Source organism: Pantherophis guttatus, chromosome 2 (assembly GCF_059756535.1).
Source record: "Pantherophis guttatus breed Tessera chromosome 2, ASM5975653v1, whole genome shotgun sequence".
Classification (NCBI taxonomy): domain Eukaryota; kingdom Metazoa; phylum Chordata; class Lepidosauria; order Squamata; family Colubridae; genus Pantherophis; species Pantherophis guttatus.
The window spans coordinates 256,541,746-256,550,782 of NC_142064.1; the positions used below are offsets into that span (position 1 = coordinate 256,541,746).

At 43.0% G+C, this 9,037-nt stretch overlaps 1 long non-coding RNA gene across 1 annotated transcript; it reads right to left on the bottom strand.

Moving 5' to 3' along the window:
• Positions 1-359: 359 nt before the first annotated feature.
• Positions 360-8,386, bottom strand: LOC132711498 (uncharacterized). The gene is made up of 3 exons (XR_009622385.2): positions 8,325-8,386; positions 7,242-8,078; positions 360-832 (listed from the first exon to the last, which is right to left on the bottom strand). It is a non-coding gene; the product is annotated as an uncharacterized LOC132711498 (long non-coding RNA).
• Between the last annotated feature and the right edge of the window lie 651 nt (positions 8,387-9,037).

A 9,037-nucleotide genomic window follows, 5' to 3' on the forward strand; every position in this document is an offset into this window, starting at 1 on the left:
ACAGTCATCTGGTTGTTAGCAGTCTTTCTGAAAGTTGTTGAGGCCACTTGAAATTTATCTCTGCCCTCAGGGTCACCTGAATAGTGCAAATGGGTGTGGAATCTTCCTGCAATTGCTGAATCTATATCCTGTTTACAACACTGTCTTTTCAGCAGTTCCAAATCTTTCCATCCTCCACCATTTAGTCAGAACTGAAGAAGCTTCTTGGATGAGAAGTGAAACATCTTTAAGGGAAAACAAAGTCCAGGTGCCTTTTGAAAAAGCACCTTTGGCACAACTGTGACCTGGATGACTGAGAATCTCCATAGACATTCTGGATTTTCTCTTACTGAAAACAAGATAATTTGATGTACTATAAATTATGGCAGCAAATTCCAGTTTAATAATGTAGATTGCAAATCCTGGAATACAATGCAGCAGGTTCCATTGTATGATAGATTACAGTAAAACCTTTAAAGTAAAATGATATCTAATGAATTAATGAGGCTTTAAATTCTCTTATTGGAAGTTATCTCAATTGGCCTCAATAAGAATTACTTCTGAGCAGAAAAATTTCCACATATGGAGATAAATAGAAGAGCAAAATCCAAGCAGCCTCAACTACTTTGTTAAATAAAGTTGGCCATTGGATGGCACTTTGATTGACAGAAATCTTGACTTCCGAGGAGGCTTGTCTTTCTACATTCCCAATTTTCACCCCTGCATCTGTTTTGTTCAAAGCTGATGTCCACTGCATGATAGCAAAGTCACCAACAGGAACTCCATTTTCATCAAAAGAAATCCCATCTCTGGAAATATTGTGATGTTGGAAAGTTCTCAGGAACCTATGAAGCTGCAGGAAAAAAAAAAAACATTCCAATTTGAGCCTTTATTCAATGTTATTCCGGACTGGAGATACTCTGAATAATTCAACCTCTTCAAATCACCATTATAGTCAGGGCCGGATTTTCCTATAGGCTAACTAGGCTTCAGCCTAGGGCCTCAAAATCAAGAGGGGCCTACACAGTGGTGGGATTCTGGGGGTTCTAGGGGGTTCGGCCGAACCCTTTGTTAAATTGCTGGCTCACCCGCCCCTCGCCTCCCACCCATGCGGCGCCAGCCTACCGTAGCCAGGGGTAGGCAATTGTGGCTCTTTAACAACCTGTGGACTTCAACTTCCAGAATTCCTGAGACAGCTTGGCTGTCTCAGGAATTCTGGGAGTTGAAGGCCACAGGTTGTAAAAGAGCCACAATTGCCCACCCCTTCCCTAGCCTGAGTTCCACTGCCTGGGATCCACGTGGGCTGCCATGTGGTTCCCCACCGGCTCCGGACGCAAGAGAGCAGGATGGAGAAAGCAGCTTCCACGCCTTCACTCACCCTCACTCTCTGCTCTGTTGGATCGCCGGCCGTTCGCTTACCCTGCCCACTCCCAATCTATTGCTGCCTCCGGAGTCCCAGCTGATGGCTAGAGGGAAAAAAAACGGTTTAAATTCTTGCCGCGGGGCTTCAAAGGGCTGCCCTAGAGCCAGTGGTGCAGCCAAACCCTTTGTTAAATTGCTGGCTTGCCCCGCCCCTCCGCACCACTATTTATTGCCAATAAATAGTGGTGGGCGAGGGGCGGGGGAGCCAGCAATTTAACAAAGGGTTCGGTGGTTTTTTTGTAATTTTATTGGCCCACGGAGCTTCAGCATAGGCTAATTGGCCTCCCGGCTCTCAGCTGATTTGTCTCAGCTGTTTTGCTCAGGGCTCTTCTGCTTCCTTGCAAAGAGTGCTGATTTTTTTTCCCCTAGCTATGCTGAGAAACGAAACTGAAACTGCTTTGCTGTTGCTGCAAGGTTGGAAAATTAGGCAGGCAGAATTCTTTTCTTTTTCCTCACCAAAAAAGGTAGGTGCAAACAATGGGAAATTTAGGGAAAAAGAGGAGAGTTCAGGATTTTAAAACACAAAAGAAAAAAAGCTCTATTTAACTAGGGAATTGTAATAATTGAGATACTATTAATTGTATATTTCTGAAAGCAGAAATGGTTAAGTTGTGGTTTGGAGGAATATATGGGGGAAATTATTTGGTTTATTATTATTGGTAAATATAATTAATTGATTTGTAAGAAATTGGATTGCATGGAAATAATTGGAATATTCATGTTCATATTGATTAATATACAAAAAAGGTAGTTATATAACTAATTGATTTATATTAAAATGTTGAATTTATATTAAACAACTAATATTACATAATTAACCAATGTGAGGATGGATATAAAAATAGATGACAATGGGAAGAGGTATAATATAGAATAGAAGGGAAAAATTGAATTTGATTAAGATTAGAGATGAGGATGAAGGATAATATTGTTTTTTTACAAAAATAGATGAGGAATAAATATGGCAAAAAGGAAATATAGAAATTGTAAATTTAATTGAAATGACTAAACACTGTTTAAATTTGTGAACCGGCCAAATACTCTGTTTAAAGAAAATACATTGTATGTTTGTATGTGTGTTTCTAATTATTGTTATTTATTCATATTTGTTCTCTTTTATTCTTTAAAGTTTAACAATTCATTCTTTATCTTAATATCTTTATATTTGTTTGGGGTTGGCTTTCTTCCCTTTCATCTTTTTTTATTGTACAGCAATCTTTCTCCTCAAACCTACCACCTCTCTCTTTTCTTTCCTTCTTACTTTCTCTTCCTCCCCCTCTTCTTCTCCTCCCTACTTCCTCTTCCTTTGTCCTTCTCCTCCTCTTTTCCTCCCTCTCTTACCCTCATTCCTACTCTAATTTCCCTTCCCTTCCTTCATCCCTCTCTATTGCTGTATCCTTTTATGCATATGGACTACTCAGAGGGCTGAAAAAGTTATTTCTGACTGGTCCTCGCACTTTTGACCAGACCTCGAACTTACGACTGTCCTCACATTTTACGTTTTTGCCCTATCTTGTCACCATGATGAAGAGAAGCAGTTGTGAAATGAGTGACATGGTTGTTAAGAAAGCTGCACGGGCATAAATGTGAGGATGGTCATAAGTGTGAGGACCGGTCAAAAGTGCGAGGCCCAGTCAGAAATGACTTTTTTCAGCCCTCTGAGTAGTCCCTATGCACATAGCCATGCCCACCCGGTCACATGATGAGCTACCCACGCCTACACAGTCACGTGACCAGCTAGCCACGCCCAGTCACATGATTGCCAAGCCACACCCCCAACTAAGCCACGCCCACAGAACCTGTTGTTAAAAAAATTGAATCCCACCACTGGTGAAAGGGCCTCATAAGTGGAATAGCCTAGGGCCTCTTTTCATCTAAATCCGGCCCTGATTATAGTCTAAAACTGATTGATTCAGCATTTCATGGGAAGCTTCTTCCAGTCATTCTCCAGGAATTTAAAGCTCTTTTTCAAATATTTATAGAATCTTTTTAAAGGCTGAAGATGAATTATAGAAGAGAAGAGAAGAGAAGAGAAGAGAAGAGAAGAGAAGAGAAGAGAAGAGAAGAGAAGAGAAGAGAAGAGAAGAGAAGAGAAGAGAAGAGAAGAACAGAGTTGATAGTGACCTTGGAGGTCTTCTTGTCCATCCCCCTGCTTAGGCAGGAAACCCTACACCACTTCAGACAAATGGCTATCCAACATCTTCTTAAAAACGTCCAGTGTTGGAGCATTCACAACTTCTGGAGGAAGTTGTTCCACTGATTAATTGTTCTAACTGTCAGGAAATTTCTCCTTGGTTCTAGGTTGCATCTCTCCTTGATTAGTTTCCACCCATTGTTTTTTGTCCAACCCTCAGGTGCTTTGGAGAATAGCTTAACTCTCTTTTCTTTGTAGCAGCCCCTGAGATATTGGAACACTGCTATCATGTCACCCCTAGTCCTTCTTTTCATTAAACTAGACATACCCAGTTCCTGCAACCGTTCTTCATATGTTTTAGCCTCCAGTCCTCTAATCATCTTTGTTGCTCTTCTCTGCCCTCTTTCTAGAGTCTCAAGGTCTTTTTTACATTGTGGCAACCAAAACTGGATGCAGTATTCCAAGTATGGCCTTACCAAGGAATTATAAAGTGTTATTAACAGTTCCTGTGATCTTGATTCTATCCCTCTGTTTATGCAGCCTACAACTGTGTTGGCTTTTCTGGCAGCTGCTGCACACTGCTGGCTCATATTTAAATGGTTGTCCACTAGGACTCCAAGATCCCCCTCACAGTTACTACTATTGAGCAAGGTACCACATATACTGTACCTGTGCACTTTGTTTTTCTTGCCTAAATGTAGAACCTTACTTTTTTCTCCATTGAATTTCATTTTGTTAGATAGCACCCAATCTTCAAGTCTGTCAAGATCCTTCTGTATCTTGAGCCTATCTTCCTGAGTGTTGGCTATTCCTGCCAGGTTGGTGTCATCTGCAAATTTGATGAGTTTCCAATCTATCCCCTCATCCAAGTAATTCATTGTCTCACATTCTTGAAAACATGGAATAGATAACACCACCACCATCAGGTGGCTTTGCAACTGGCTAACAAATTATATTCAACATGTAGTCCTCTGGTGAACCTCATCCACATGGAGGAAAGTAAGCAATGGGGAACCCCAAGTTTCCATTTTAGGCCCAGCACCCTTCAATATCTTCAAAAAAGATCTAGGCGAGGGAATTGAAGGGTTACTGATCAAAGTTGCAAATGACACTAAACTGGCAGGAATATCCAAAACCCCAGAACACAAGCTCACGATCCAAAAAGATCTTGACAAATTGAACATGGGCCCCTACCTAACAAAATGAAATTCAGCATAGATAAAAGTAAGGTTTTACACTTAGGCAAGAAAAACCAACAATATAGGTACAGACTAACTGAATTTTTTTTTAATTTTGATTTATATGCCGCCCTTCTCCGGAGACTCAAGATGTCTTACAATGCGCTAAGCAATAGCCTTCATTCTTTTGTATATTTATACAAAGTCAGTTTATTGCCCCCACAACTGGGTCCTCAATTTACCTACCTTAGAAAGGATGGAAAGCTGAGTCAACCTTGAGCCTTGGCGAGATTCGAACTTGCAGTACTTGCAGGCAGCTGGTCTTAATAACCAGCTTAATAACAGGGTGCCTTAGACCACTGTACTACCAAGGCTCTTAATTTGGCTTAATGCCAGTAACTGTGAGAAGGATCTTGGAGTCCTAGTGAACAATCACTTAAATATGAGCCAACAATGTGTGGCAGCAGACAAAAATGCCAATGCAATCCTAGGCTGCGTTAATAAAGGGATAGAATCAAGATCACATGAAGTTCTAATATTGCTTTACAAAGCCTTAGTAAGACCACATTTAGAATACTGCATCCAGTTCTGGTCAACACAATATAAAAAAGATATTGAAACACTGGAAAGACAGTAGAGATGAGCAACAAAAATGATTAGGGAGCTGAAGGCTAAAACATACCAAGAACAATTACAGCAGGGGTAAAATCCTACTAGTTTGGACCGGTTTGGGTGAACCGGTAGGTATGATTGGTATCAGTTCGCCGAACCATAACAATCCTCCCTGGTGGCCCACACATGCCCGCTCGCCTCTTCCAGCTCTCTCGCCTCTTCTGGCTCACTCGCTGCTTCTGGCTGCTCAGCCCACCCACTCACTCCCACCCTATGTAAGTTCCCTTTGCCATGGAGCCCAGCTACTTGCCTCACCAGTCACCCCACCTGCTCAGCTCACCAAAGGTAAGCAATGCATGCCGCCTGCTCGCCGTTCGACTTGGGTTGGGTGCCACGGCCACGTGCCAGGAACATGTGATTCCCAGAGTCCTTGCAGCTGCCACCCACTCACTGCCCGCCTCGACCGGGTCAGAGAATGCATCATTTCCTGGCTCCGGCTTTGTCCCTGAGCCGCTGCCCACTCTCCTTTTGCCACATAATGTGTCCTTAACTTAAGGGAAGGCAAGCCAGGGCTGAGACATCGCCACTGGGCTGAATGCCAGCTTGCATCTTGCCTCCCCCCCTCCTTGTCGCAAGATGCCTGCAGCCGCAGCCTTTTTTTTTTTGGTGCTCCTGTAGGTGCTTCTTGTCCCAAAAGATGCAGCAGCTGCAGGCTTCTTGTAGCAGAGCCGCTCTCCTTCTTAAACATGTTGCTGCCATCGCCACTCTGTTCCATGTGCTGGGTACACATTCACACCATTTACTTATTCATTCAGCATTTATCAGTGGTGTGCGCATGTGCATGGAACAGGGTGGCGATGGCGGCAGCACATTTAAGAAGGGGAGCAGCTTCCTGTAACTTTCACTACAACAAGCCTGCAGCTGCTGCATCTTTGTCTGAAATGGTGCAGGGTCTCCTGCTCAATTTGTGGGTTGGACTAGAAAAACCTCTGAGGTCCTTTCAAACGCTTATTATTCTATGTTTTATGTTCTATGTTTTGCTGCTTCACCATCACAGCCCCCTCTGAGGCAAGACCACTTGCAGATATGGGAAAACATGTAATGGGAGAAGAGGGAGAATAAAATTTTGCCCTCAGACCTGATGAAGATGAAGTTAGCAGAGTTAGCTAGCAAAATTCAATCTTAATCCAGAACAAACAATCCATCTGAACTCCTTAGCTTGGAGATCACTTTGTGATCACAATAAAGGTTGAAGATTGCTGGAATATTCTGATGCTTGTTTAGTTTTGAAAATTACGTTGTCACCATAGAGCTATTTCTGTCACAAAAGCATCCCAAACTAGCACAGGTTGTTTAACTTTGGAAGATGTTTCTCTATCATCTCTCTCTAACTCACCATCAGGGTTCCAAGTAATACGCCCATAGCAAACAGGACTCTGAGGCAAGCAGGTTCCTCAAATATCAGTTTTATTGGACATATCATAGAGGCATAGGCTGGTGAAAACTGACTCTAAATGTTTCCACAGTTTTCACCTAATTAAAAGTAAACGTTTTCTTCCCCTTTCCAAACAATCAGTCACATGATCCAATCAAAGTGTCATCCGGTTGCCTGGTGACTTCACTCATCCTCCCTCTGGCCATCGGTGGGAATGTCCTTGGTTCCCAGGAGAAAGTATTTTGTTTTGGCTACAAAACTCCAGCTATCTCTATTCCTCCCCTCCCTCTCTATCCCTCGGCTCCAATGTGGCAACACTGAAGGATCAAAATGGCCTTGCTCAGGTCAGTTTCAGGATTGACTCTCAAATACCACAAACTGGGCAACTGCTCTTTGGAATATCTCACCCCTTTCTTCATCTAATTTAATATTGAGGAATTGGAAGGGGAGAATCAATGGAACCTCAAGGGAGAAGACTTACCTGCCATGGCTGTACAATCTGGGGTGGTTGATGGTCTCCAACTTGCATTCTCCTCTTACTCTGTTGGGAGGAGGAGGCAGCACTGAGGACCCAGGCCACAATTTGAATTATTTGGGAAATACTGGAGGAATCCTGAGACAGGATTGTTGCAATCACATCATGGGGTGGGAATTCCCAATTCTCTTTTTCTCTGCATTTTTTCCAGACTTTCTTAGATAACACAGGACTTGAATAAGAACATTGGAACGCTTCCTTTCCATACGCTGAGAACATAGATGCATAAGATTTAATGTAATAATACTGAGTCCTTCTCTTTGTCTGGACAAGGAAGGAAAACAAAGCATATTTATTTTGGAGATCAACCAAGAGGTCAAAACTATATACACTTAAAGCTGTCAAAGTTGTTGCAATCCACAACCTTCCCACAATGGGTGTATTAGTCATATCAATCTTTTGTATTATTTTTGCTAAGATTCCTGAGGCCTGAAAATCCATTTGGCATACTATAATTTTTATTTGACTCTTGATAAGAGAAAGGAACATTTCCCATTTTTCTTGAATGAGAGTTTCTCCAGCACTTGTCTGCATATTTGCTTCTGGGACGGTTCCTGAGATGACAATGCAAATCCCATTTTTTAGAGCAAGAACTTCAAAGCGTCTTTTGAATTTTTCTCCTTTTTCATTGTCCTGAGAAAGGAGGCCGATCCATGTCCATTGGAACTGCAGGAGCAGCTGGACAATAGCTGAGTCAGGAGGTTCTTGGTTTGGGGTCATCCGGTATGAAGAAGGAAAAGGATGATTTTGCTCAGCCGTCTGGTTGATGACATTATAATTGATCTAAGATAAAAGAGAAGGTATTGGTAGTGTAGGAAGTTAGTACCCACCCCCTCCTAGGAACATGAGATATTTTTGGTAACGGTATAGGTTCCCCTCACAGATATGTGCTAGTCATTCCTGACTCTAGGGGGTGGTGCTCATCTCTGTTTCAAAGCCCACCCCCTCCTAGGAAAATGAGATATTTTAGGAAATATTAAAAGGGAAGAATATTTCTTGTAAAAGGGAGGCAAAAACTCCACCCCCCACCTTTGTCAATGGGCCTTTAAGGCCTGAGCCAGTCTATTCTACATAACAAAGATCCACCTACTTCAAGCAGAACCATAATAGCAATCCCAAAGCCCTTTCATTACATCACAATCCAGCAAGGCTCAACCAAACATGGACTCAAAACACAACCTACAGATTTGCCCGTGTATGGCCCCATGGGAGTCTGACAACCAATCAGAATAAAGCTCAAATTCAAAAGCCCAGAGAGGGCATAAACTCAGCCACTCTCAGCATCTCTTCCCTTTTTTTCTTCACCCAACATGATCAAAGCATATGATCCTGTCCACCATTAATACCATCTTTCCAAGCAGCCACCATGTTTCCAGTGTCTTTTCCCCCATTTGTAACTGAACCCAGAAGGGAGGGCTGGGCATGGCCCTCCCGAGCTCTGTTTTGGCAAGCAGAGTGTTGCAGGAAGCTTCCCAGCCAAAAATAAAGCTTGTGAGGGCCATGCATGCCCCCTCCAAGCTCTGTTTAAGCTGGCAGAGGGTTGCAGGAGGCCGTCGCAGACGAAAACGGAGCTCGGGAGCCCATTTTTGCTGGCAGAGCATTCAGGCCACGGCAGGTTCCCCTGACACAAGTGACGTCATCCTAGCCATGCCCACCTTGGCCATGCCTCCGCCCGAAGTCAGACACAACCTGGATGTGGCCCTCAATGAAATTGAGTGACACCCAAGCCCTAGTCCAACTCC